General features: G+C 41.1%; 1 protein-coding gene across 7 annotated transcripts in view; it reads right to left on the reverse strand.

Annotated features, from left to right (window-relative positions):
- The window catches only part of EDA2R (ectodysplasin A2 receptor), a 52025-nt gene extending 34141 nt beyond the window's left edge, over nt 1-17884 (reverse strand). For 4 of the 7 annotated variants that reach the window (XM_078363372.1, XM_078363370.1, XM_078363371.1 and 1 more), the window contains exon 1: nt 17625-17884. The gene's annotated coding sequence lies outside the window, so the exon portion shown is untranslated. Of the gene's footprint in view, nt 1-17488 lie in introns of all 7 variants that reach the window. The other 3 variants (XM_003735750.7, XM_078363368.1, XM_078363369.1) reach the window with 2 other exon arrangements.
- Between the last annotated feature and the right edge of the window lie 7854 nt (nt 17885-25738).

A 25738-nucleotide genomic window follows, 5' to 3' on the forward strand; every position in this document is an offset into this window, starting at 1 on the left:
AATTCACACATATCAATATTAACCCTAAATGTAAATGGACTAAATGTACCAATCAAAAGACACAGACTGGCAAATTGGATAAAAAGCCAAAACCCATCAGTGTGCTGTATCCAGGAAACCCATCTCACATACAAGGATACACAAAGGCTCAAAATAAAGGGATGGAGGAAGATTTATCAAGCAAATGGAGAGCAAAAGAAAGCAGGAGTTGCAATTCTCATCTCTGATAAAATAGACTTTAAAGCAACAAAGATCAAAAGAGACAAAGAAGGCCATTACATAATGGTAAAAGGATCGATACAACAAGAAGAGCTAACGATTCTAAACATATATGGACCCAACACAGAAGCACCCAGATAAATAAGGCAAGTTCTTAATGACTTACAAAGAGATTTAGACTCCCACACAATTATAGTAGGAGACTTTAACACCCCATTGTCAATAATAGACAGATCAACCAGACAGAAAATCAACAAGGATATCCAGGGCTTGAACTCAGACCTGGAGCAAGCAAACCTGATAGACATCTACAGAACTCTCCACCCCAAATCCACAGAATATACATTCTTCTCAGCACCACATCACACCTACTCTAAAATTGACCACATAATTGGAAGTAAAGCACTGCTCAGCAAATGCAAAACAACTGAAATCATAACAAACAGCCTCTCAGACCATAGTGCAATCAAGTTAGAACTCAGAATTCAGAAACCAACCCAGAACCGCACAGCCTCATGGAAACTGAACAACTGGCTCTTGAATGTTGACTGGATAAACAGTGAAATGAAGGCAGTAATAAAGAAGTTCTTCGAAACCAACGAGAACGAAGACACAACATGCCAGAATCTCTGGGACACATTTAAAGCAGTCTCTAAAAAAAAGTATATAGCAATAAGTACCCATATGAGAAGAATGGAGAGATCCAAAATTGACACCCTATCGTCAAAATTGAAAGAGCTAGAGGAGCAAGATCAAAAAAACTCAAAACCCAGCAGAAGACAAAAAATAACTAAGATCAGAGCTGAACTGAAGGAGATTGAGACACGAAGAACCCTCCAAAAAATCAATAAATCCAAGAGCTGGTTTTTTGAAAAGATCAACAAAATAGACCACTAGCTAGATTGATTAAAAATAAAAGAGAGAACAACCAAATAGATGCAATAAAAAATGATAAAGGGGAAATAACCACAGATTTCACAGAAATTCAAACCATCATCAGAGAATATTACAAACAACTCTACGCACATAAGCTAGCAAACCTGGAAGAAATGGATAAATTCCTGGACTCCTGTGTCCTCCCAAGCCTAAACCAGGAGGAAGCTGAAACTATGAATAGACCAATAACAAGGGCAGAAGTCTAGGCAGCAATTAAGAGCCTACCACACAAAAAAAGCCCACGTTCAGACGGGTTCACAGCCGAATTCTACCAGACACACAAAGAGGAGCTGGTACCATTCCTTCTGAAACTATTCCAAATAATCCAAAAAGAAGGAATCCTTCCCAAATCATTCTATGAGACCAATATCATCCTGATACCAAAACCCGGCAGAGACCCAACGAGAAAAGAAAACTTCAGGCCAATATCCATGATGAACATAGATGCAAAAATCTTCAATAAAATATTGGCAAGCCGATTGCAACAGCAAATCAAGAAACTTATTCATCATGATCAAGTAGGATTCATCCCGGGGATGCAAGGCTGGTTCGACATAGGCAAGTCTATAAACGTAATTCACCACATAAACAGAACCATAAACAAAAACCACATGATTATCTCAATTGATGCAGAGAAGGCATTTGACAAAATTCAACAGCCCTTTATGCTAAAAACCCTCAATAAACTCCGTATCGATGGAACGTATCTCAAAGTAATAAAAGCTATTTATGACAAACCAACAGCCAATATCATACTGAATGGGCAAAAACTGGAAGCATTCCCTTTGAAATCCGGCACTAGACAAGGATGCCCTTTCACCACTCCTATTCAATATAGTACTGGAAGTTCTAGCCAGAGCAATCAGGCAAGAAAAAGAAATAAAGGGTATTCAAATAGGAAAGGAGAAAGCCAAATTTTCTCTATTTGCAGACAACATGATAGTATACCTAGAAGACCCCATCGCCTCAGCCCAAAATCTCCTGAAACTGATAAGCAACTTCAGCAAAGTCTCAGGATATAAAATCAATGTGGAAAAATCACAAGCCTTCCTCTACACCAATAACAGACTTAAAGAAAGCCAAATCAAGAACGAACTGCCATTCATAATTGCTACAAAAAGAATAAAATACCTAGGAATACAACTCACAAGGAACGTAAGAGACCTCTTCAAGGAAAACTACAAACCACTGCTCAACGAAATCAGAGAGGACACAAACAGATGGAGAAACATTCCATGTTCATGGTTAGGAAGAATTAATATCGTAAAAATGGCTATACTGCCCAAAGTAATTTACAGAATCAATGCTATCCCCATCAAGCTACCATTGACTTTCTTCACAGAACTGGAGAAAACCACCACGAACTTCATATAGAACCAAAAGAGAGCCCGCATAGCCAAGTCAATTCTAAGCAAAAAGAACACAGCGGGGGGCATCACACTACCGGATTTCAAACTATACTACAAGGCTACAGTAATCAAAACAGCGTGGTTCTGGTACCAAAACAGAGATATAGACCAATGGAACAGAACAGAGGCAACAGAGGCAGCACAATATATCTATTACCGTACAATCTTTGATAAACCTGTCAAAAACAAGCAATGGGGAAAGGATTCCCTGTTCAGCAAATGGTGTTGGGAAAACTGGCTAGCCATGTGCAGAAAGCAGAAACTGGACCCCTTCCTGACACCTTACACTAACATTAACTCCAGATGGATTAAAGACTTAAACATAAGACCTGGCACCATAAAAACCCTAGAAGGAAATCTAGGCAAAACTATCCAGGACATAGGAGTAGGCAAGGACTTCATGAACAAGACACTAAAAGCATTGGCAACAAAAGCCAAAATAGACAAATGGGACCTAATGAAACTCCACAGCTTCTGCACGGCAGAAGAAACAGTCACTAGAGTGAATCGGCAACCAACAGAATGGGAAAACATTTTTGCAGTTTACCCATCTGACAAAGGGCTGATATCCAGAATTTACAAAGAACTCAAACAAATTTCCAGGAAAAAAACAAACAAGCCCATTCAAAAGTGGGCAAAGGATATGAACAGACACTTTACGAAAGAAGACATATATGAGGCCAACAATCATATGAAAAAATGCTCATCGTCACTGGTCATCAGAGAGATGCAAATCAAAACCACATTGAGATACCATCTCATGCCAGTTAGAACGGCGATCATTAAAAAATCTGGAGACAACAGATGCTGGAGAGTATATGGAGAAAAAGGAACACTTTTACACCGTTGGTGGGAGTGTCAATTAGTTCAACCATTGTGGAAGACAGTGTGGCGATTCCTCAAGGCCTTAGAAATAGAAATTCCATTGGACCCAGCAATCCCATTACTGGGTATATATCCAAAAGACTATAAGTCGTTCTACTATAAGGACACATGTGCACAAATGTTCATTGCAGCACTGTTTACAATAACAAAGACTTGGAATCAACCCAAATGCCCATTGATGATAGACTGGATTGGAAAAATGTGGCACATATACACCATGGAATATTATGCAGCAATCAGAAATGATGAGTTTGTGTCATTTGTAGAGACATGGATGAATCTGGAGAACATCATCCTCAGCAAACTGACACAAGAACAGAAAACGAAACACCGCATATTCTCACTCATAGGTGGGTGATGAAAAATGAGAACACATGGACACAGAGAGAAGAGTATTAAACACTGGGGTCTATTCGGGGGAAATGCGGAGGGCCAGTTGGAGGGCGAGGTGGGGAGGGATAGCCTGGGGAGAAATGCCAAATGTGGGTGAAGGGGAGAAAGGAAGCAAAACACACTGCCATGTGTGTACCTATGCAACTGTCTTGCATGTTCTGCACATGTACCCCCAAACCTAAAATGCAATAAAAAATTTAAAAAAAAAGAAGCTAGACACAAAATGACAAATATTGTATGATTCTATTTACATAAAATTCCCAAAATAGGCAATCAGTAGAGACAGAAAGTAAGCTTTAATGGTTATCAGGGCTTGGGGAGAAAGGAAAATGGGGAGTGACTGCTTAATAGGTATAAGTTTCTTTCTGGGGTAATGAAAATGCCGTGGAATTTGACAGTGGTGATGGTCATGTGACTTTGTGTATATGCTAAAAGCAGTGAATTATATACTTTAAAAGGGTAAGTCCTGTAGTATGTGAATTATATCTCATTTTAAAAGATAGTTTTTTAGCTTTATTTAATACTGTAAATGCATTATTCCAATAGGACATTGCCTAAGTTAGCCCTCCAAAATTGTTAAAGCTGCTATGAATAATTTTATATAGTCCTCCAACTATAATTTGATTCATTCAACTTTTCAGCGAAACTTATCCAGTACGTGTTATATATACATTGTTGTCTTTACAAAGGCCAAGAAGGGGCAATATGACTGGAGTTATGTTCTTATTTTGCCTGTCTGTCATGTGGCTGTTCTTCCCACTCATCGCCCCATCCTGATTCCTCAAAAAGGAACGTAGAGGAGTAAGACTGCAAGCGGACAGGGAAGAGGAGAAATAATAAAACTGAAATTAATAGTAGGCCCCAAATTAGCTCATCGTGCCCTGAATAATTGATGTTGGCCAAGTTTCTGCTGGACGCGAGGTACCCTGGCTGCTGGAGGTACAGCTGCTTCTGGCTGCAGCTTGTGGCTGTTGCTCTTCTTAACTTGCACACATGCCTGTGGGATGAAACATGCTCCTCTCTATGTAGTATGGGTAGGCAGGACAGAAGGACAAGTCTAAATTAAGAACTCAGTACTTCAGGATATTTACATTGCCTGGACAGTGCAGGAGGGGAGGGATTAAAAAGGGTGAAGAAGACAGCTGATGGTCTTCATGCCTTGCCCATTCCTCTCCTGTGAGTCCATCCCTCTACCCACATGCACAAGACAAAATCAAAGCAGTTGCTCAACGTTGCCTTGAGGACACTGCTTTCCTTTATAATCAAGCTTCTAAACTGTACAGTGTCATCATTTCTCGATGTCTGGCCTGTAATCCAAATGTTGCTTTACCTTTTGGTGTTGGCAGTCAGCCTTCCCTTTTTCTGACCTGCTTCTATCCCAGGTTTCTCTTGTCTATAACCTCCTTCCAAACTATCAAACATTATATCTGCCTTTTGCCCTACTATTTGTAAAGTTTGTACTTCTTCTTTTAGTTCAGTATAGTGAATGGTTCTAGGGCCAGCTCTGCCATCAGGGGATTATCCCTTCCCAGTGCTGGAATCAAGTTCCCCTTTCGTACCATTAGGGAGTTGGTTTGGCTAATCTCTTAGACCATTGGTTCTCAATTTTGGCTGCACCTTGGGAGTGACAAAACATACTGACACGTGGGTCCCTCCCCTAAGATTCTGTTGTAATTAGTAAGAAATGCAGCCTGAGCATGTGACATTTTACAGTTCACCAAGTGATTCTTATGTGCAGACAATGTTGAAAAATCACAGTTTTAAGGGCTCTTTTGGGTCTAATCTTGTCTGTTTCACCTGAATATAAAGGGCACTCAGAAAAAAGTCTTTTCTGTGTCTCTCTCCCATATTCAGAGAGATTCTGGCCTGCATAACAAGAGTGAAACTCTGTCTCAAAAAAAAAACAAAAAACAAACAAACAAAAAAAACGGAATCTGTTGAGAGAGAAACCTGGGTCCTACCCACATTTTTTCTAGGGAGAATAGGAAATAAAAATAAAGAGGCTAAAACATGTTAGATAATGTCATTTCCAGCCTCAAAAACCATTGAAGTCTCCCTCTTTCACTAATAATAAAACATAAGTCCTACATAATTTTGAATATAACTTCAAAAATGAATGGGTATATAAAAACATAAAATATACACAGTGATGTATGACACATAATAAAGAGCTAATATTAAAAAATAAAAAATTAAGTTCTTATAATGGCCAATAGAGCCCTTAGATGATATGTCTACCTCAACTTCCCCCATTATTTTCTTGACTTTATGTTCTACTACTCCTTTCCTTATTCTCTTCACTCCAGCCATGCTGACCTCCTGTTTGTCTTCAGACTAACCAGAAATGCTTTCATCTTAAGGCCTTCACATCTGCTGTTCCCTCAAGCAGAAATGTTTTGTCCAAGATATCTGCATGGCCACCTCCCTAATCTTCTTCAGTTCTTTTTTCATATACAGTCTTCTTAGTCAGGCTTCTCTGATCACTCTCAAATTTCCACCTTCTTTCCATAATTCATATCCCCATTTCCTATTTTATTCTTTTCCATAGCAATATGATCTTCTCACATATCATACGTCTTACTTAGGCACTTCTTTATTGTTTATTTCTTCCCCAACTGGAATGTAAAGGCCATGAGACCATGGTACCTATTGTGTTTGCTACTTCATCCTCAGTGCTTAGAATAGTGCCTGGCGCACAGTAGACACTAAATAAATATTTGTGGTGTGAGCAAATGGTGAAAATCTACAGAATAATGGGAATAATCTCCTACCTGAGTAAAAGGTTTCAGAGTGTATAGAGGACTTTATATCAATTGGCTCAACAGCTCATCATGATATCCCTAGGAGGAAGCTAGGGATTGTCATCAAAAATTAATAAATTTGGCCAGATGCAGTGGCTCGTGCCTATAATCTCAGAACTTTGGGAGGCCAAGGTGGGTGAATCACGTGAGGTCAGGAGTTTGAGACTAGCCTGGCCAACATGGTGAAACCTCGACTCCACTAAAAACACAAAAATGAGCTGGGCATGGTTGCACATGCCTATATTTCCAGCTATTTGGGAAGCTAAGGCACAAGAATCACTTGAACCGGGAGGCTGAGGTTGCCGTAAGCCAAGACTGTGTCACTGCACTCCAGTCTGAGCAACAGAGCAAGACTCCATCTCAAATACATAAATAAATAGATTAAAAAAGAAGATCACATGGTGAGGAAGGAAAGGACAGATCTGAGATCTCACTCAAGATTTCAGTAAGAAGTAGAGCTAGGGGGTCATCATGGCAGACACTAGGCCGGACTAGATTGCAGTTCTGACTCGGATGGACAGAGCAGTGTGAGGAGGCTTGCATCGTGAATTTTAGGTCCAGAACGACTGTAAGAACAAACCAGGAATCCCAAGAGGACCCACAGACACTCTGAAGGAAGTAGACTGCACCTGTAGGACCCAGCAAATACTCCAAATACTGTGAGTGCCCCAACTGAGGAAGTGGAAAAGGGAGATCCTCCACTACCGAACACACACCCTTCACTGGGGAAACTGAAGATCTGGTTTGTGGGAGAAGTTTCTGACTTTACCTGGAGCTGAGTCAATAGAGAGCCAAGGAAAATACAGGGGTAGAGGAAGCAGCCATAAAGGACGTGGGAGCTTGCTGGGTCCCCAAGCAGGCCATTCCTGCCTGGAACCACAGGGAACCATCAGAAGGATGACCAGAGGCATGGGGGGAAACATCATGGGGAAAAGGAAGTCTCCAGCTGAGCTTTGTAACAATTTGAACCAGGAGAGAAGCATTCTGGTCAGAACTCGGGGTACAGCACTAATTTTGTGTGAAGACTCCACAGGCAGGGGAAGAACCAAAACCCTTTTCTTTCACAGCTGAGAGGTAGGTAGCATGGGGCAGGTTCTCAAGCCGGGCTCACCCACTGCCTAGAAACAGACATGTGACTATTAGGGGGGTACAGTGGGAGTCAGACTGGCCATTAAGATTGTGTGGGAGCTGGGCGAGGCCTGTGACTGCCAGCTGTGCCCCACTTCCCTGACAACCTGCATGACTCAGCAGAAGCAGCCATAATCCTCCTAAGTACACAACTCCATGGATCTGGGAACCTCACCCACACCCCCACAGCAGCTGCAGCAAGACCCACTCAAGGACAGTGTGAGCTCAGACATGCCTAGCCCTGCCCCCACCTGATTGTCCTTCCCTACTCACCATGGCAGCTGAAGAAAAAGGACATATGTACTTGGGAGTTCTAGGCCCGTGTACCACTGGTTCCTCTCCACACTACCACAGCTTATGCTCTCTGAAAAGCACCATCTCCTGGCAGAAGGCCAACCACCACAAAACTAGAAAATTAAACCACTAAAGCTAAGAACTGTTGACAGAGACCATTTCACCCCCTGCTACCTCCAACAGAACAGGTGCTGGTATCTACAGCTGAGAGACCCATAGACGGTTCACACCACAGGACTTTGGGCGGACAACCCCCAGTACCAGCCAACAGCCAGGGAGAGGGAGAGGAGAGGAAGAGAGGGAAGAGGACGGCGGGGGGGGGGGGGGGGGGGAGGGGAGGGGAGGGAAGAGGAAGGGAGCCTACAAAGGAAAACCTATCAGATTAACAGCAGATTTCTCAGCAGAAACCCTACAAGCTAGAAGGAATTGGAGGCCCTATTTTCAGCCTCCTAAAAATATAACAATTATCAGTCGGGAATTTTGTATCCAGTGAAAGTAAGCATCATATATAAAAGAAAGATACAGTCCTTTTCAGGCAAACAGATGCTGAGAGAATTCACCACTACCAAGCCACCACTACAAGAACTGCTAAAAGGAGCTCTAAATCTTGAAACAAATCCCAGAAACACATAAAAACAGAACCACTTTAAAGCATAAATCAATCACACAGGACCTATGAAACAAAAATACGTTTTAAAAAGCAAAAACAAAGAAAATGTACATAGGCAACAAATAGCACAGTGAATGCAATGGAAACTCACATTTCAATACTAGCATTGAATGTAAATGGCCTAAATGCCCCACTTAAGAAATACAGAACTGCAGAAAGGATAAGAACTCACCAACAACTATCTGCTGCCTTCAGGAGATTCACCTAACACTTAAGGACTCACGTAACCTTAAAGCAAAGGAATGGAAAAAAGCATTTCATTCAAATGGACACAAAAAGTGAGCAGAGGTAGCTATTCTTATATCAGACAAAACAAACTTTAAAGCAACAGCAGTTAAGAGACATAGAGGGACATTATATGATACAAGGCCTTGTCCAATAGGAAAATATCACAATCCTAAACATACATGCAAATAACACTGATGCTCCCAAATTTAGAAAGCAATTACTAATACACCTGAGAAGTGAGATAGACAGCAATGCAATAATAGTTGGGGACAGAACTCAAAGGTAATTTAGGACCTATGAGTCTGGCACACTTTTCAAGGCAGTATTGAACTTTAGAGAATGGAGGTCCTCCCAGCCTTCACTGAAATTTTTTCTTCAGTGATATTTTAGGATAGGCAAAGATGAATTTTATGAATGTCAACCAAAGTGCACTTGAAATAATTGTTTGACAGGGTAACTGTCCAAGCCTTAGGAGATAAGGGTCAGGTCAAAGTTGGTTACAATAGTAACAGAGAGAAAGTGATAGTAGGAGACATAAACATTACAAAGTGAGGACCAACAGAATGACAAGAGTCAGAGAAGATTCTGAGAGATCCTCCCTGGGAAACCACAAGAATCTAAGTGCCATAAGAAGCATGAAAGCTGCGCTGCTTGGTAGGAGAAAAGATAATGCACTGGTTTTTCTATTATTTTAAGTATAGAGAAGTTGAAGGGGAAAGAGAAACATTTCAATGGTCATGCCCAACAAGCATATAAAATATGTAGAATATAGGTTGAAGTTGGAGATGTGTCAATGCATTAAAAGACCAGAATAAGAGTTCTTTCTCATGGCTGCACATCAGAATCATCTGGAGCACTGAAAAAAAAAATCCTATTCTCTAGATTAATTAAATAAAAACCTCTGCCGGTTGATAACCTCTGGCCTAAGTATATCACGGCAGAAGTTAAATCATGGGTAAAGAAGAATGGTTGGGTGCAGTGGCTCCTGCCTGTAATTCACTTGAGGTCAGGAGTTCAAGACCAGGCTGGCCAACATGGCAAAATATTGTCTCTACTAAAAATGCAAAAATTAGCCAGGTGTGGTGGTGCACACCTGTAGTACCAGCTACTCAGGTGACTGAGGCAGGAGAATAGCTTGAACCCAGGAGGCAGAGGTTGCAGTGAACTGAGATAGTGCCACTGCACTCCAGCCTGGATGACAGAGTGAGACTCTGCCTCAAAAAAATAAAAAATAAATAAAAGAAGAATGCCAAGAACAAAACATTGAGGGTCACTCATACTTGAAGCTGGAAGAGCAGGAGTAGATGATAGCAACCAAGAAGGGAAAGCCAGAGAACCCTGATAGGGTAGTATAGCACAAAGCTTTAAGTAAGGGATGCCCAATGTGTCAGCTTTTAATACTGGGAGGTGGAGGAGGACAGGTCTGAAGATGTGTTATTTTGATTTTATTTCATGGGCAGGTGATGAAAGTAAATTGTCTTTTTGTGTTTAAGTAAAATCTGCGCCTGGAATAGACATAATTCAGAGAACACAGGTGGTTACTTCAGTTTTTAATGCGGTACTTTCAACATTTCCAAAGCGGCTGAAGAATTTTAACTGTTAGTGATAGTAACATCTGTCCCAGTAATGTCAGGAATGGTATATCAACAGAGGAGAATGAACATATACAAAATTAAAGAAGTCTCATCTATTCTCCTTTGTCTTTTATTCTAGCGCACACAGCAAGAGGTAATGCTCCAGCTGGGGTAGAAAAAGAAAAAAAAAATCTTTACTAAAAGCCATTGTCATTGTATAGACAGAATTAATGACCAATTGAATTGGGCTGCTTCCACTTGGCCAAAAGTAAATGCTAACCATACGTGTCAAATTGTTTTGCCTTCAAAACATGTGCATACATGCACACACACAACAAACAGCACAAACCTCAAAAGACAAATATAACTTAGAAGACTGTAAATTAAAATATAAATATTTGGATAGTGTTTGGCAACTGCTGAAAATAATCGTTAAAGGAAAGGGGAAAAGGAACTGTGTAGCCAAGAATACAAAGATATTATTAAAGAAACAGGATGAAATTAAGGACACCAAATTCTGGGCTGATTTTGAGGGAAAATGTTCTTCTACTGACTTCTGAAATACTCTTCCCAGGTGAGAGCAAAAGCATAGAAACTACCCTGGATTATGTTCAAGGGAAAAATGAGATAATGTATGTGAGAGTGCTCTGGAAACTCCAGATTGTGCTATACATGTGAGGAGTTGCTATGATCTTTGTCACTACCACACCCAGAGCTGAGGAACAAAGGGCACGGGAGACAAGCCTCAAGCTAGACCAGAACTCAGCTAAACTCCGCTTTGCTCTGCTGTTACCCTAGCCAAAGTGAGTCTCTGGTCATGTACCAATCACCACACGATGCCATAAAAATATGGTATCATAAAAAATTAGTTACTCAACCAGCAGTACTGGAAGGGAAGATAAGTTGACTTCCCAAGAAGGCTTTTGGCTGAGTTGTCCCAGTTGGGAATTGAATTCATAGTATGATTTATTAGCAGGGCTGGGACTGGATAAAACTCAGTCAAGTACTCCAATTTCTGATTTCTATTAAGTCTGTTGGTCTTGCCCCACACTCCCTCCATCCTGTCGCATTTACCAAGCAATCCTGAATAGCTGTATCTGAAGATGTCAATAAGAATAGTCTATTTTTTTCCCATAGCAATCAAGTACTCCATCCTATCCTTATAGGTCAGGGAACAAAATATCCTAAAGGATAAGAGATCCAAATCTGTGGGCATTTACAAACACAACCCAGGGCCACATCCTTACCAAAGGACCGGGAGAATAGAATGAGACCCATAGAATGAGGCCTGTGTGTACAAAATGGAATACTGCCACCAAAATATTTCTTTATTTTTTCTTTAGATGCCCAAGAAAACAGAGAAAGGTATAGGACTTTGTGAGGTTGTAGAGGGAAGGTGAGATTGATAACAAGAAGCCTACAATCTCATATGTAAACACACATCCTTTGAGACCATTTTTAAACTCTGACAATCTTAGAGTCAAAGGGGGGGTTTAAAATTAATCTTAGCCCCAGTGGCCTGTTGCCCAGTAAAGAAATATTATCCAGCTCTACTTGAAGTCCTTTAGTAATAGGCACCTCAGTACTCTTAAGACATCACATTCCATTGTGGGTTTCTTTTTTCCTCCTCTTTGGCAACCAATTAAAACTTCAAACTATTATAATTGAAAACATATAGTCACGGAATCCTGAAAGTATTCAGGACAACTTAACCCCATTTCCTGATGAACCAAGATGAGGAAACTCATGCTCAGAAAAGGGATAGATTTTTCCAAAAGTCACACGGTTGGTGGTAGACCTAAAAGTAGAATTCAAGTCTGCATATTCAGGGCCCAGTGGCTTCTCTACTTCCCGTATAAAAAGAGAAGAGTTGGCCCAGCTTTAAGACCAATTACTCAGTGACTATACTACCAACGCTTCAGCTTCTTTTTCCTAACTCCCACAGCCCGATAATGGCTCATTTTACCCTCAACAGAAACAATTCCAAAGGGTGGGCTGGTTCATGGAGAGATGGATTGTAGAAGGGAAGTAAGCTGCCTACTCTTTTTGGCTTATCCACAATGGTGACTAACAACCTCCTGGAAGTAGGACATCTTACTGTTTGATTCCACCATATATTACATGGAAATTCCTTTATTTTTGAGAATAAAGTGATGTCTTTTGGTGATGTTTGGAGGGTATAATAACTGTTGTCACCCCAAGATAGGGAGAATTAATTTCTGGTCACTCAGAAACCACTTGATGAGTACCTTCTGTGCTAGGCATTCTGTTAGAACTTAGTGGCAAGAGAGAAAACCAGAGGTAAATAAAGCATATTCTCAATATTTAGGAGATTGCAGTCTGGTGAGGAACATAAAAAGTATGTACCGTTAATTCTGATGAAAGACAGACTATAGCCATCCTCATATCTATGTACACAAAATAATATTAATTGTATTTTACATACTGATGGTGAAACTGACCCATATCCTTCCTGTTAAGCGCCATGAAGATAATACATGGGTGGACCTAGTTTCCAAAAGAAAGCAGTGAAAAAGCAGCTTCTGCTTCAATATGAAGCTTCAGCACTAAGGAATGGCTCCAAAAGATAATTCATTCTCTGCAGGCGGCATTTAAGTGGAGCAGGTCAAGAAGACATCTAAAGAAAGGAATTCAGCCAGGCGCGGTGGCTCAGCACTTTCGGAGGCCAAGGAGGGTGTATCACAAGATCAGGAGATCGAGACCAACCTGGCCAACCTGGTGAAACCCTGTCTTTACTAAAATAGAAAAAATTAGCCAGGCGTGGTGGCACGCACCTGTAGTCTCAGCTACTCGGTAGGCTGAGACACACTTGAACCTCGGAGGCGGAGGTTGCACAGTGAGCCAAGATCACGCCACTGCACTCTAGCCTGGTGACAGAGCAAGACTCTGTCTCAAAAGAAGAGAATTCTCTCAAAGAAGGAATAACTGCTTTAAGGTAATTGGAGAATCCATCTTTCTTTTCTCTCATTCTTTAGTGCCAGAGTCGGCCTAATTGCCCAGCTATCTATCACCTTAAACCCTAACAGCTGTGGAAATTAAAAAACCATACTGAACTTGGAGTAAGAAAAATGTGGCTTCCAGTTCTGGCACAGATACTTACTAAGTAAATGATCTGTTTGGCCACCTGTATAATATATATAAACAAATCTGCACTTCCCTCAGTTGAAGATAAAGAATCACTGGGATGATAGATTTGAAAGTATTTGGCAAATAGTGGAAAAAAATGATTTATATTCTTTAATTTTTCTTTTTGAGATAGGGTCTCACTTTTTTGTCCAGGTTGGAGTATAGTGGCATGATCATAGCTCACTGCAACCTCAAACTCCTGGGCTCAGGAGATTCTAGTGTCTCAACCTCCCAAGTAGCTTGGACTATAGGTGCCCAGCATCCAGTGCCCTGCTAATAAAAAAAAAAAAATTACATAGACAGGGTCTCGCTATATTGCCCAGGCTGGTCTTGTACTCCTGGACTCAAGCCTCCCTCTAACCTCAGGCTTTTAAAGTGCTAGGGTTACAGGAATGAGCCACCATGCCTGATCAGAAAAATTAGTTTAAAAGATAATAAATTACAAAGAAATTTGTCACATTTACCCATTCTGTCCCTTTTGCAGAAGTCCTCATTACTATGAAGACATACTCATATCCCAGTTTATATAATTCAAAACCAGAGTCATATTTGACTTGGCACCATGCCAGATAAGAAATGGTACAATTAGCTGAGCTGTTTGACTTGGGAACAGAAGATACAGGGGGATCTGATCTCTGAAAAACTGGTCATGGAAGAAAAATGATTCAAAATTTTCTGTGCCACTGTAGATAGCTCAGGCAAAACTAATACCTGGGTATTTGTCCACTAATGAGTCACAAGAAAAGGAGTGGATATGGTAAGAATAGAGATTTATTTAAACCACTCCCCATTACTGACCATTAAAACAAAAGCTCACCATGAGTTCCTGAAACAGGTGAAATCTGTGTGACAGCCCTTCCACTTTGGAGAGCCACACTTTTGATGTGACAGTACAGCAGAGTAATCCACCACTGGGGGTGTAATCACCAAACTATTCTTTGGTGTGTGAATTATTAGTGGAAAAGACCCAGCTGTAATTAGACCTCCACTGTGTACTTAGCTGGAAGAACATGTTAATTCTTCAATATGTCTCTTGGTTAAACATTGCACAGTTCTTACCTCATTTCCGTAAATAAAGTTTTGTGAATGTTTTGTATTGTGAAAAATTCATAACATTGATATTTTGATTTATAATATTTCTAATTGGTAGATTGAATTGAAAAGTAAAATTTATTTTTATATGTTCAGGGGAATTTTAAAGTCAAATCTTTTGTAGATGATTTAAAAAAATCAGTGTGGTTTATTTTACTTACTTAACCCACTGGTTGTTATTCTGTAACATTTTGTATAAATGGTAAATTTTGAATGTGTTGTTATTTTACCTAGATGTAAAATTCCACATGTATTAAAATGTACAAAGTTTTGTTAATAAAATTTAATAATGTTTGTTTATTAAAAAAAAAAGAAAGAAAAAGAACAGACTGCTCTATGTGGCCTCGAGGGGAATGACTAGGATATCCAGGTACAAGCTTTAGGAAAACAAAGTTAAGCTAAGAAAAGGAAGCACTTTTAGCAGTCCAAGCCCTTCCCTGAAGTGAATGGGCTCTCTCAGGAAGAAGTAAGGAACTCCCTCTAGAAGTGTTCAAGCAGAGATTGTCAGGGATGTTTTAATGTGGAGTCCATTAGGGTAAAAGAAAATTACACATCATGAAATTCCATTTGTCAGGCACTGTGCGCTAAACCCTTGGCAGGAAATATCTCTTTTAATCCTCTCATAACACCATGATGTGAGTACTATTATCCCTTTTTTTTCAGGATAGAAAGCTGAGGCTCAAAGAATTTCACTACTTCTCATTTGGCTTACTACTGGCATGGTGAATGGTAGGAACAATTATTTGTTGCACCTGTTTGGCATTCAATGCAGTAGTACCTTACACTGTGTGTAAAACACATAAACACACCACACATACTTCTAAATGCTTTGTGGAAATACTGATCCTAGTTGGGAATGTCAGGTACATAATATGTTTAGGATCACAAACAGTGGATACTTGAATACAGCCATGTCTAGCTCAGAAAGTGCATATCCTTTCTATTGCATTATCCACAGAAGTGAGATGGGAATGCACAATCTTTTACCCTCTAAGCCAACTCGAAAAGATTCTGATTTTCTCTTTCTTCCTTTTTCAATCCCATATAATTTATCAACTACAAAGTTCCATAGATTCAACTTTTGTGATGGCTTGTTAAATTCATTACCTCCTTTCTATTCCCATAGCCACCGCCTCAGTCCCAGGGCCTTGTTCCCTCACTGCCTCTAGTTTATCCATCTCTTGTGTTTTCCTATTCCATTCCAGTTGACTAACCTTTTTTTTTTACCAGATTACTGTTCCTAAAGCAGAGGATCTGCCGTTTTTTTTAAGCTCAGAAACTTTCAATGGCTTTCCATTTTCTGCCAAATCAAATCAAAATCCTAGCATCCACTGTCTTTTGCAGTTTACCACCCATCTGCCTTGGCAACTTTAACTTACATTTTCCTGCTAACTCTAAAATCCAGGTCAGCTGGTGTTCTTTTCATATGCCTTGAGATTCCCTGCCTTAAAGCAGTTGTTCCTGTTATTTTCTCTGCTTAAACTGTCTTCTCTATCTCCACCTGTTGAAATCTTATCTGTGTACCACAGTCTATCTTAAATAATAACAGTTAATATTTATTGAGTGTTTATTTTGGGCCAGCCACCATGCTAAGTGTGTGAAAGTATTTTATATGGATTATATCATCTAATACTCACAACAACCCTATGAGGTAGGTGCTATTATTATCCACTTTAGCCTGGAGTTAACAGAAACTCAGAAAGGGAGAAGTAATCTTATTTTTCCGAGGTCACACAAATTAATAAATGGTGAGTATGAGATGTGAACTCAAGCAGTCTAACTCTGGAGCCCTGAAAGGCATTGCAATTTTAAAAAACAATCAAAAAACCTTTTTCTGATTTCATATGGTTCAACTTGATATGATCCTTACTTGGCAGCCTCTGAGCATTTTGATTTAACTTTTAAAACCTCTTTTGTGTTATATTTATATTTATCTGTGTTTTTTTATATCTAGGATGACACTGTCAGGCCCCAGTGGGTACAGCCTAAGTCTCAAACATCTCACTGTCTCAAACATGGTGGCACAGACTAGGTGCTCAGTGAGTCTCCTGAGTTGAAGGTATGCTGTGGTGAAAGAAGGAACAGAGGAGTTATCTAGCGGAGATGGTGCAAACTTTCCTGCCCCAGCTACCCAGCATAACATTGGCGAACTCTGCCAACACCTGTCTAAGTCAGACCCTGAAGTCTCTGTTTTCCTAGCCTGATCTCTGGCGGGTCCCTTCTTGTCCCCCAGTTCTTGCAGCTTGCTGGGTCTCGGCCAGTGTTTGGGGTGAGGCAGGATCAAAATAACACTGCCCGAGGCTCAGCTCCCAGGAATGAGAGATCAAGTAAACCAAGCCCGGCGGGTGAGGGGGTGGATTGAAAGCCCCCAAACAGAGCCAGCTTGCTCTTTACACAAGCCCTGACTTGCCCTCGAGCCACGTGGGTGGGTCAGCAGTTCTGCTTTCCTCAGGATGCTCCACAAGTCTGATCCTCTGCGCGCCCCCACCCCGCCTCCACTAACTCCCAGCCTCCTCGTCTTTACGAACGCTAGATGCTCAAGGTTGCTGGACACGTCCAGGCATGTTCCCAATGCAGGTCCAATAAGAGCCTACAGGGCAATGCAGGTACAGTAAGAGCCTACAAGAACTGGCTCGCCAAGACCCTAGGGATATCAGCCCAATTCCCTGGCACCTCAGAAAGCGCTCTCCAGATACAAATGGATGAACTGACCGTCAGCCACGGGGCGCCTTCCCAGTTGTTTTTGCGGCACCCTAGCAGGATCATCCTGACACGATTCTGTACTTCTGCACCTAGATGCCGCAGGTCCCAGCCGCCTTGCCACACCAGAGAGTGTTCCCACACTTACCCTGTAACGGAGTAGGTGGCTCTTGCTTCCAAAATGGGATTCCGGGACAAACCCACCTCAGCGGAGAGCAAACAACCCACCCAGCTATCTCCCCTCGGCCCCCGCCCCTCGGTCCCCGCCCCTCGACCCCGCCCCTCGACCCCGCCCCTCGGCCCCCAGCTTGCCCACACACTCACAGTGGATGAAATTCCTTGTAATCAAGATTCCGCTTGACTCATTTCACATCCACGTGTAGCTTCAACAGCCCAAATCCTCCTTTCAGGGTAAGCTTACCTCTTCCTCCCCAGTGAAGTTCCTAGAGCAGCTATTGGACTACTTGAGTGTCTAGGCGTGGCTACGAAAAGAAACTCTGCCCTTCAGAGACACAATGTAAGGCTGAAGAACAGTGACCAAGCGACTGGTATGGCAGGAGCTGCAAAGCTCCTGGGACCGAAGCGGGGCCAGAAAGTAGAGGGCCATGGTGTTGGGTCTAGAGAAAGCGTCAAGTTATCTCTTTCACAGCTGAATGCAGCTCAGCTCATCCGAGTTTGTTCACGAATTAGCAGCTTTGGAGTTTGACAGGGAAAATTGTTGTTGGAAAAGCCACGATTTTCAGACCCATGGAGAAGTCACTTTCCAGCTCTGGCTCTGCCTCAAAAAAATACTCCTCCATTCAGAAGTGTAGGTACTATTGTGACAGGAGGAAGAGAGCAAAAATGAAGCAGGGAAAAGACTACTAAAAATAAAAGAAAATAAAAGACTACTAAAAATAAAAGAAAACTGTTTTTGGCACTTAGCTCTGATCACCCATCTTCTCTGGGCCCCTGATTGTCTGTGCAAGAAGAGAGTTGAACTACATAGTTTCTAAGGGCACTTCAAGCAATAACACTTTGGGAGTTTATTATCTATGATCTCAGAGCAGCAGTGGATAATCCTGAAACGTTACTGGTCCCTGACCTTGAAGAGCTTGCAGAAGAGTTGGGAAGATAAAACTGACTGGACAGTCAGAAGGCCAAACTATGAGGTACAGACTAGAAGGGTTGGGGGGCGGGTAAAAAGAAGTATTAAAAAAGAGTTTGCCAGGGGAAGCAAAGGCTTTTCAATCGATTTGGAGGTTTTAGAAGAGGTCAAAGAGGAAATAGCATTATGGGTAGAGGAAAAGAAAAGCTTGAGCCAAGGTATGGGGGAGAGGACTGAGAAATGTGTCATTATCAGCCTCTGAGGGACTCCTCCTGTACTGGGCAGAGGTTATATGCCCGCTCAGGATAGGGTCTCAGTACAGCCCCTGAAAAGCTTTTGGTGGGAAAGGGTTGAATAGACCCTAAGCTGAAGTAGAAAAAGGGTTAAATGAATGTTGTATCTGTCCCCTTGCTAGAGTTGAGACCAGAATTAGCTACTGTGGGCTCAGGCCTAGAAGGAGGGAAAACTGCCAGAAATGGAATCCTAGGTCTGCCTCTTACTAGCTTGATGACCTAAGGCAAGTCACTTAACCACTCTGTGGCTCAGGATTCTCTTCTATGAAATGGGGAAAATAACAATCCCTTACTCATAGGATTGTTTTGGGAATTATATGAGTTAATATACAAAATAGTGTTCATATGTATGAAAAGCTTAGAACGATTTCTGGGACATAGTGGTATAGAAGTGCTTATTAAATACAAATAAATAAATACATGAATGCACTTTAGGGCCCTCTGAAATTATCTGTGAGATTCCAATGAAAATAGCTACCCTGGATACCTCTTATTTCTGTCCTGTCCTTTCCTAGGAAACAGGACCTCTGCTTTTTCTCCATGCTCTCCTACCCAGAGAGGCTTAGTTACAGACAGTTCTGAAACTTTTATGTAGTGGAAAGAACAGTAGCTTGAATTTAGATGTCTTGACAAAACTAAATATAACATCATGTAAATCTCTTCCACTCTCTTAGCTTTCCTTTCTGTATCTGTATCCTGAAGAGACTGGATGACCTTGAAACCCTAGGTCAGTGCTTCTCACATATTAATGCGCACACAAACCACCTAAGGATCTTGTTAAAACAGAGTCTGAGTTAGCAGCTCTGGTGTGGGGCTAAGACTCTTATTTTGTAACTGCTTCCAGGTGATACTAATAATGCTGGGCCACAGACCATAGTTTCAGTAGCAAAGGTCTAGAAGGTGTACAAGAAGAACATTTACTGAACATCTGTATGTCATGCATATGTGTCTCTTTACATACCTTACAGCAGTCCTATGAGGTTGAGATTACTATACTCATTTTGTAGATGAAGCGGCTCCTTGTACCCTGTGATTCTGCCTGGAAGTACAGGAGAAAACTTGAGATAGAGGTGCCAGGGAAATGTCAGAGTCCACAAGCAAGAGCTTGTGGAAAGGGATTATAAGCAGCAAATGTGAAGCTACTGTCCTCCACCATTACTTGTCCAATAATACTATAACAGTTAGCTGGCCCTCACTAAGCACTTACCAGGCACTGTTCCATTTTTTTTTCATGAATTAATTCATTTTATTTCACAATCTATGAGGCCACAATCAGAATGATCCTCACCTCTGTTTTGCTCACACGTCAAATTCAACTCATCAGTATATCCTGTCAGCCCTGCCTCTTGCCTCAGAGATAAACTCTGAATTTCAACAACTTCTTAGCACCTTCACTGGAACCACTCTGGTGCAAGCCACAATTACCTTTCACCCGAATTATTGCCATATCCTCCAACAGCTCTCCTTGCTATATTGTCCTTACCCGGCTCCAGTCAGTTCTCAGCCGCTGCAGCCAGTGATCCTTTTAAAAGTACATCAGTCTAGTCTGTCCAGGCAATTCTACTGGTTGGCATCTTATTCAGTGGAAAAGCCAAAATCCTTAACTATAGTATATAATAGTGTACAATCCATCCCACTCCATCCCACCCCAACTAACCTGCCCCTCTATCTCTGATCTCATCTCTTACCACTCCCCTTGGCCACCATAATCAACCCCCCTGGCCGCCTTAATATTTATTCCAACACTCAAAGCATGCTCCAGACTCTGGTCTTTGTATTTGCTGTTCCTTCAGCCTAGCCAACTCTTACCCCAGATATCAGCGTGGCCCCTTTTCTCACTTCCTCCATATCTCTGCTTAAATGTCACCTTATCAAAGAGGACGTTTTTGAATACCCTATCTAGTACAAGCTAATGAAATTGACTAGGCCTTTTGAAATCCACTGGGTAGGTGAACTTTTCCTCAGCACTAACCCCAGAACCTGAGGTGCAGTGTGGTGGTAGGTAGGGTTAAGGCTCTCTGCTCTCTATGGGTGAGCCACTTTAGCTCCGTGTGCTTGTGCAGCAGAACTAAGTTTGGATCAGCTCATTTCTTGAGGGCTTTCCACATGTCCTCCCTTTATCATAGACAGGAGTCACTTCATGAATCCAAACTGAGTCCTATCAGTAAAGAGTTTCTCTGCCTATACTATAGTGCTGGAACCAGCCTAACCTGACAGCAGAATAGGCAGGACTAGCCTCCACTCTGCTTATCTCTGGGGCCAGACAGATTCTGGGGCTTAATGAGATTGAGTGCTCACTGATGCCACCCCTCAGCTCTCTCTCAGCAGTTACTTAGGGTCAGTCAGGGGAATATTGGCCTTAGCTGTGTCTCAGAGAATCCTGAGTAACCTCTAATTCTAGTGTCCAACAAAGGCAGGACAGCATTTCATGAAGGAGCTTCATGGTTATCCAGGCAGAATGGGGCCCTTATAGCTCTTCTCAAGACTGGGAACAGGGAGCAGAAAAAGAGGCTGAAAGACTAAGGGGATGCTGAGGCCTATGGGGCAACTCCTATAAACTCAAACATTGCTAGGGATGTCCCTGAATACAATATCAGTTTCTTGTTCTCTTTAGTCAGCCTATGAGATGTGTGTAGATAAACTTTGCCATGCATATCTGATGTGATGGTGTATACAGGCTTAGGTCTTCTGAATTAGAAAGCTGGGGTATAAGAGTTACTTCCAGCCGTGGGAATTTTCAAACTTCAGTTGGATTCTATGCAGTCCAGTAGTGTTATCTCTAATTCTAAATCATCTTCTATTCCACTTGCCCAAGATGGCTTTTAAAACTCACTGTTCTTACACAGCTCCCAAACTCCTAGCAGATGACTTCACCTCCAGTTTCAATGAGAATGTAAAGGGGCACCAAGCTTGAGCTCTAAAAACATCTGACGTCTCCACATTCAAGCTCATCCTGTTTCTCACCTCAGAGATTCGTCCTGTCTCCATCCGTGTTTACTCCTTCTGTCTATTCCATTTTACTTTATTTGTATCTTCATAGTCTTTCTTCCTCTGGCTCCTTCTCCTAAATTGTCTTTCCATTCTGAACTAGGATTCATTGCTTTCATATCTTCACCTCCACCTCTTCATTTCCAAACTCACGATAGTCTGCTCTTCTCAAGGTCACCCATGAATTCTTTACTATCCAACCCATGAATTATTCTATTTTCTTATTTGAATTATCTATAACATCCAACATTGTTTGGATTCTTTTCTTTCTGATTCTCTTACCTTGACTTTCATGGAAACCATGTCTTCTGGTTTCACTTATTTCTCTACAGCATTTTCTGGATTCTCATTCTCCACTTGCCCCTCAAGTGCACAGCTTTTACAGAGTTCCCCCAACCCTCCATTGGCCCTCTGGCCTGATTCTAACTTCTCTCACTGGAGTGTGAACCTATGTGGCAGAGACTTTGTATACGATTTCACTAATTTTCACATGCAAAACAGTATCTAAGGTATTTTAAGTGCTCAATACATTTTTACATATGTTATATATCAATACATCTGTTGAATAAATGAATCGGTGGGCCCAAGGAGGCCCAAGGAGGAGAATTCTCACATTGAATTTATCATTCTATAATGAGCTACCAGGCCTCAGGTGTGCCATGATAAATATAACATGGCTGCAAAAGAATTGAAGCCCACATCCAAAATAATAATAATAGTCAACACTTGATCACTGCTTGATGAACTCTATATGTCAGGCCCTATGCCAAATGTTCTATATGCAATAGCTCATTTAATCATCGCAATAATCCTATGAGGCACAAACCATGACATCACTCCTATTTTATTTGTATTTATTTATTTTTTTTATATTTTATAAATAACAAAATTGAGACACGTAAATGATAGGCAACTTATCTATGCCATCTATCAGTGCCACAACCAATAAGTGGCAACTGACCCAGGATTCTCAAGAATAGCTGATGACTAAAATATTCACTGACACACTAAAATGTACAATCCTTTCTTTCCCTTCCAAGCAGAGGCTCTTCTCATCCTCTCTGGAGAGCTATTCTAAACTTCTACCTTTAGAAATAGAGGTTAAGTTCCTATTTTGGCACCTAATTCTTAGCCCAGAAATATTGACTCTTTTCTGCATTAAGAAAACAGATTCTATTAGGTATTTAGTCCCTACACTTTCTTCCCTAGTACCTATAAGGTTCTCTCTGTCTTCACTCATCCTGGGTTTTCCTCTGGAAGAAGAGGAGAGAATGCCTCCCCTGATCTCTATGAATCTTTCCCCATCAATTACCCCTACTCTCTCTGGCATCAATATTTACTTGACTTCTTGTGCCTACCCCTTTTACCCATAAAAATATTTGAATTCCTCCCACTACAAAATATAATCAACCCTTCTACCACATTTCTTCTTTCTCAAATAACAGCCTTGTCTCATTTTCTTCCTTAGCAATCTTTTGGCTACAGTGTCTCTATCACTGTTTCCATGTCTTAACTTTCCATTAATTTTCCAACCAACTATAATCTGGCTTCTAGCCCCATATGTTCTCCCTGAAGCCTGAGAGGAACAGTTCACTGCCAAATTTTAAGAAACACTTTTGCTCATCTTCTTACTTGATTCATCCACAGCTTTTTCCAGTGTTGGTCACTCTTTTCTTTGGAAAATACTCTTTCTAATGTTGAAAAAAAATCCTGCCCCCCGTTTTCTTTCTGTTTTTCTTTTTATTTATTTATTTTTTATTATTTACTTTTTCCATAAGTTATTGGGGTACAGGTGGTATTTAGTTATATGAGTAGCTTCCTTATCATTACTTCTTGCTATCGTTTGTTCTCACCTTACTCAAACAACTTCAAATGTAATTTTGACTCAGCCAAGTAACCAAACCTCTGTGCCTACTCTATAACTTCGTGAGCCTATGCTCAGAAGCTCAGCACACACTGACCAGAAGGCTCTGCACTATTGAATCTTCTAGACATGTATTTGTTAATAATATTACTTTAATGTAATATGGGGCATAACCCTTTAAAGTCCTGTACACATGTACCTTATTCAATCTATAATCACAGGAAAGTAGAATTACTATTATTATAAAAATGTACTAATTTGAAAAGGCAGAATTGATATCACTGAATGTGCACTATATGCAGGCACTATACTAGGCAATGTGGTAAGTTATTTTACTAACCCTTCTAGAGCAGCTCCATAATTAGTTCTATTTTTAAAATGAAAGAAACAAACATATAAAACATTAAGTGGGAGTGACAGAAGCAAGATCGTTGGATCGAACTTTTCAGCACTCATCCTCTTGTGGAAATATCAATTTGAGAAACAATGTGTAGCCTGGGCAACAAAGTGAGACTCAGAGAAAGAAGGAAAGAAAGAAAGAAAGAAGAAAGAAAGAAAGAAAGAAAGAAAGAAAGAAAGAAAGAAAGAAAGAAAGAAAGAGAAAGAAAGGGGAGGGAGGGAGGGAAGGAAGGAAGGAGGGAAGGAGAAAAAGAGAAAGAAAGAAAGAAAAGAAAAGAAAAGAAAAGAAAAGAAAAGAAAAGAAAAAGATAAAAGAAAGAAGGAAGTAAATTAGCCGCTTCTGGTGATACGAGCCTGTAGTCTCAGCTGCTTGGGAGGCTGAGGTGGGAGGTTTGCTTGAGACCAGGAATTTGAAGCTGCAATGAGCTATGATGATGCCACTGCATTCCAACCTAAGTGACCAGAGCAAGACTCTGTCTTAAAAACCAAAACAAACAAGCAACAACAACAACAATAACAAAAAAGATAACTATGAACAAAATTATTTTTACAAGAGTGAGGGAATCCAGGTGAGAGATTATAGTACCTGGACATAGCACAGAAATTTGAAAAGACACATCAAAGAGGGAAAGAAAGAAAGTTTTACGTTATCCATGTTACCCCTCTCCCAAGTCTTGGCAAAAACCATGACATCACTTGTATTTTACAGATGAGAAAATTGAGGCACATAAATGATAGATACCTTATCTATGCTAACATATCTACCCTAGTTATCAGGCCTACTACAGCTATAGGCCTGGTAAGTAAGGTAGATATGAATACACAGGACTACCCTATGTATTCAGGTTCCAGGCCCATTCCAGACTCTGGAGAAGCCCCACCATCAGACGAGACCACACAGCATCAGACTCCATGCTGGCATTCACAGACCCAGCCTCCAGGCTGGCTAGAGTGTCAGAACAAATCTCAAAGACCCCAGCTCCAGTGTGGTTTACATGGCAACAGACACCAGGCCAGCTCGCACAGAACAAGGCTCCATACTAGTCCCCATGGCCTCAGCCTCCAGTGGACTCAAAGACCAGACCTGCTTCTTTAGGCCCCAGCGTCACGTTAGCCCATGGACATATGCTCCAGAACCACCTCCCACTGCCCCAGGATCCAGGCTTGGACCACAGACTCAGCCTTCAGGCCAGGACACATACTAGGCCTGCTCCCAGAGATACAATATCCAGGCTAGCCCCTATAGACCTAGCCTGCAGGCCACCACTTTTAGACTTACAATCTAGTACACCACTTGCAGACCCAGGATCCAGGCCTACCCTAAACAGAAGATTTTCAATACAGATGAAAAAGTCTCATATTGAAAAGTTTCCATCTAGGACTTTCAAAGCTAGAGATAACTCAATGTCTGTCTTCAAAGCTTCCAAAGGTCCTGATGACTCTCTTGTTAGGGATTAATGCAGCTGGTGACTTTAAGTTATCCAGATATGCACTTGTTGATTAATCTTGGACTTTACATTTCAGAGATTGCTTCTTTCCTTAAACCTCATGAAGTAACCTCTGTTACCTTCCTACTTTTCTTCTGCCACTTATTTATCTCTGTCAACCTTCACAAAATAAAAGAGAGTTAA

Source organism: Callithrix jacchus, chromosome X (genome assembly GCF_049354715.1).
Source record: "Callithrix jacchus isolate 240 chromosome X, calJac240_pri, whole genome shotgun sequence".
NCBI classification, from domain to species: domain Eukaryota; kingdom Metazoa; phylum Chordata; class Mammalia; order Primates; family Cebidae; genus Callithrix; species Callithrix jacchus.